This window comes from Propithecus coquereli, unplaced genomic scaffold (assembly GCF_000956105.1).
Source record: "Propithecus coquereli isolate 6110/MARCELLA unplaced genomic scaffold, Pcoq_1.0 Scaffold249, whole genome shotgun sequence".
In the NCBI taxonomy this organism is placed as follows: Eukaryota; Metazoa; Chordata; class Mammalia; order Primates; family Indriidae; genus Propithecus; species Propithecus coquereli.
In genome coordinates this window covers 2,559,743-2,564,529 of record NW_012148052.1, presented here as the reverse complement: position 1 = coordinate 2,564,529, position 4,787 = coordinate 2,559,743, and positions in this window count along the sequence as shown.

Below are 4,787 nucleotides of genomic sequence, written 5' to 3'. Positions count from 1 at the left end.
CCTGCTACACAGCTATTAACATGACAATTTGGGAAGGGTGTATTCTCTCCTGATAAAAATGTCAGAAGCAGTTTGCTTCCACTTGATAGAACAATAGTATGAGTTTACCATGACATCTGGAGAATATGTCAGCTCTTGGATCTATGCCATAAATTACTCTGTGGAGGCTTTGACTGTCTCATTATGGTATATTGTATTTTCCAAAGCTGGGCACACCAATGTATATCCCAACTCTCATACTCGTAATGTGACATTGGCATTCTTCTGTTGAAAGATGAGGTCTGTTTTCTCTCCCCTTGAACATGAATGGACCTTTGTAACTGCCTTGACCAATGGAATGCATCAACTATAGCACTGCATAACTTCTAAGGCTAGGCTATAAAGGAGCAATATGGCTTCTTCCTGCCTCTTTCTGTCTTGGACTCTTGCCCTTTGAACTCAGCCACCATATTTTGAGGACGTCCATACTATATGGAGAGGTCATGTGTAGGTGTTCTGGCAACAGGCCAGCAAGGCCAACATGGTAATGAATAAGCCTTCAGATGATTCTAGCCCTTTGCCTTCGAGTCTTCCAGCCAGGCCCCCGACATCACGAAGCAAAGATAAGCCGTCTGTACTGTGCCCTAATTCCTGACTCATGGAAACTTAGGGGGATATAATAAAAGATTGTTGTTTTAAGCAAGAAGTAATGGGCGATCTATAATATTAAATATAATGTAAAGGAGTCCTGTCACATCAATGAATTATTTGAGACATGTTGGAATAACCCCTTTAAATTGAGGAACAAGTTGCTAAACTTTTCACCCCTTGCTTCTAAAAAAGTACGGTATGTGGTAAGTCTCTCTGGATTCGTGAAGCAAATGTGTCATATTTGGGTGTGTTGACTTAAGTAATCTTTTGGGTAAACTGCCTACTTCAAGGAGAGCCCAGAATGACAGAAGTCTCCTCCTGCTGGGGCTATAAGGCAGCTCTGCCCCTCGCCCTTGTGGTTCAGTAGATCAGTAGCAGATCTGGAGACTGTATGGAGACTCTTACAAGCCCCAGTGAAACAATCACTAAGAAGGCAAATATGGTTTTTGAAGTCATGCCCTCTTTGGCAAGTAACTGGTTCCCCCACCTGGGCCCGGTGGGGATTGAACCCCAGATCATAAACCTCTAGGTGCCTTGGGACCAGAGCTGCCCATCATGAACCGGGTGGTGGTCTGCCATGTCCTTGTAGAACCCCAATGTCAGTATCCTTGGATCTTTCCTTAGAAAAGTCTACTGGAGTCACAGGAGACATCTCTTCAAATTTGCTGCCCAGGGAGTATAGACTTGGATGGGATCATTCCGGGAAGAAGGTCGGGAGTCTCAAGTTCAGCGTGTAAACTTTCATTTATCCTCATCCTATCCCATCCTTCATTTTCCACATAGTAACCTGTCCCCAACTGTACCTAGTGTCCTGCTGTTCAGAGACCCCTTTGTTTTATCCTCTCCTGAAACTATTCCTCCAGTCTCCTGAAGAGGTAAAAGAAGGACAGTCACCTGCCTGTAGAGTAGTGTAGGGATGCTGGGAATCCAACTGCTTCTTCAGCAGATTTGCCGCCCATATTGCATTTTTAGCATCACTTTCACTCCTGCCCATTTTCAGAGAAACTCCAAGCAACCAGTTTCTCTGCTTCTCAGGATTCTGCAAGGAAAGTTAGGTCGCTTACTGGCCTCCCCTCTGCTTGCTTAGGATTCAGCCTTTTCAGGACTCATAAGTCTGTCACCACTCATCTACGTGTTTTCCAGTTTCCAAAAACCTTTTTGTTGTTTTTCTCTTCTTCCATTCAATTTATCCCTGTGGGTTTATGCCTTTGGTTTTAAATCCCTCTTTCCTCAGTTAAGATGGGATTTTATAAGGGAGGTAAATGTATATGTTCCCTGTGCTCCCTTTAACTAGAATTTAAGACCACAAGACAAGACCAGGGTGGATGCAGTTTTCCAGGGAAAGGAGTTGTAGACTGAGAGTCTCCAAGGAAAGGACACCTGTGGGATGAAGGTGGAGGGTTGTGACCACAGCCTGTATGAAGTTCCACATCGTTGAGTACTTTCTCTTTAAGAGAGTCTAAAGTAACTACAATTTTAATTCTGAATTTCCCTAACTCTCACTTAAAAATTAGCACGAAACTCTGTAGTCTGGTTTATTAATTCTGTAGAGGCTTAAGGATAGCAAGATGAATATGGCTTTCTTCTGCCCCATTGTCTCCCAGGTTGGAGAAGGGGTATTAGCTATGAGTACCCATCCCTAGTGAAACTAGTAGCTGCAAAGGGACCCAAGACCCTGGAGAATTGTTCCAGAGAGGACAGGAGAAGAGCAATAACTTTCTGTTTACCCTCATGTATTAGTGAAGGTTGTTCTTTGAAGAGAAAGAAAAACTCCAGCAAAATTCTAGATTATTTAAGTGGGGTAGCAAGATGATCAATAAACAGAATGAATTTGCTAGAAGCAGAAGTTTAGAACCAAGGGTGACTATGACTCTAAAAAACAATTTTAATTGTTACATATTTATGTTTTTAACTATGGTGTGTATGTATGTATATTTATAGCCTTCCACAGACTGAGCTGATCAGTTTTTCCTTGGATCCCTGAAGATACTCCAGAATCCTTCCAATAATAATAATACTAATAATCATTTTAACTTAGAAACCAATTCTGGTGAGCTAGTTACTTGAGTAAAAGAGCCTTAATCACAAAACTATGTATAGAATAGTTTCCAATCCCAAAACTATGTATAGAATTACCTTTCTTTGCTTTTACTTTAAAACAAAACTTCACTTTCCTGAAACTATATGATGTATAACATATAGGGTAGTAACCCAATTTGATTTGTTCCTGTTATGGACCGAAAGTTTGTGCCCCCCACCCCAAATTCATATGTTGAAGTCCTAACTCCCAATATGACTGTATTTGGACATAGAGCCTTTATAGAAGTAATATGGTTAAATGAGGTCATAAGGGTGGGGCCTTGATCTGTAGGATTAGGGTCCTTAAAAGAAGAGACACCAAAGAGCTCACTTTCCTCAAACACACGAGAAGAGGTCATGTGAGCATACAGCGAGATGGCAGCTACCCACAAGCCAAGAGAATGAAACCTACCTTGCTTGCACCTTGATCATGTATTTCCCAGCCTCCAGAACTCTGAGAAAATAAATTTCTGTTGTTTAATCCACCAGTCTATGGTGTTTTGTTATGGTAGCCAAGAAGATTGATACAGTTTCCCAAATGGCTAACTGGTTGTCCTAATGACATTAGTTGAATAATCCATCATTACCCAACTGTTTTCGTCAGCTTGTGCCGCTATAAAAAAAAATACCATTGACTGGGGAGCTTGAACAATAGAAATTTATTTTCTCACAGTTGTAGAGACTAGAAGTTCCAGAACAGGGTCTGGCAGGTTTAGTTTCTGCAGGACTCTTGCAGACAGAGTCTGCTCCCTAAGTTCTCACAGGGCCTTTCCTCAGTGCCTGCGGTGAGTGAGGAGAGGGAGAGGGAGAGAAGGAGGGAGGAGAAAGAGGGAGTAAGGGAGAGGGAGGGGCATTGCGAGCGCCCTGATGTCTCTTCCTGTAAGGACATTAATCCTATCAGATGAGGGGCCCACCCTCATGACCTTATTTAATATTAATTATTTACATAAAGGCCCTGTCTCCAAATACAGTAACATTGGGGGTTAGGGCTTCAACATAAATTTTGGGGGAACACATTTGAAACAGCTAGCAACTACTATAATTTTATTCCATTTTCTAAATTTTTTTTTTTTTTTTTAGACAGAGTCTCACTGTGTTGCCTGAGCTAGAGTGCCGTGGCGTCATCTTAGCTCACAGCAACCTCAAACTCCTGGGCTCAAGCGATCCTCCTGCCTCAGCCTCCCGAGTAGCTGGGACTACAGGCATGTGCCACCATGCCCGGCTAGTTTTTTCTATATATTTTTAGTTGTCCGATTAATTTCTTTTTATTTTTAGTAGAGACAGGGTCTCGCTCTTGCTCAGGCTGGTCTCGAACTCCTGAGCTCAAACAATCCGCCCGCCTCGGACTCCCAGAGAGCTAGGATTACAGGCGTGAGCCACCGCGCCCGGCCTAAATTGTTATTTTTGTAAGCTATTGATGTAGAAATGTATTTGGAATGATGTACTCCTACATTTTCTGAGGGGAGAAAATTCAGCAATAAAACAGCATTGCAGTATAATCACTTTGGTGGAAAATATATAAAAATGCATGAAAAACATAAACGACGGGGGTGTGTGTGTAGAAAAGGCTGTGCACCATTAGCAATAGTTCCCTCCACTTGGTGAGATTATAGGTAACAATTATTTTCTTGCTTTTGTGTATTTTCTGGTATTTCAGAAATGTAAAGAGAGCAATTATCGTAAAAATTTTTATTGACTACTAGAACAAAAAGCTACCTGATCCTGGTATTATTTTAATAAAACACGGGAATCCATTCAGTTTTCAGTCTTTTTCCACATCCATGTTATTCAGGGAAAGTGGCATGGATTCTCTTATGCTAGTGTTGTTTCAACAGACGAGTCATGCAAATGTCTCCCTCTTGTCAAGGGTTTCAAATGCCTACCCAGAAACATTTACGTGCCTATTCTCGGCAGAGGAAGCTCGGCTCTCTGCTGCAGCGTCTGGGGCACAAGGACACCCGCGCCTGCATCAGGAGCCGGGCCGACGCTGGGACCCCGGGTGCCCAGAGGCAGAGGCCGGCCGGGCGCGCACCCCGCGGGGCGGGAGCCCGCTGGGAAGGATGCGCGGGGCCGCCGCC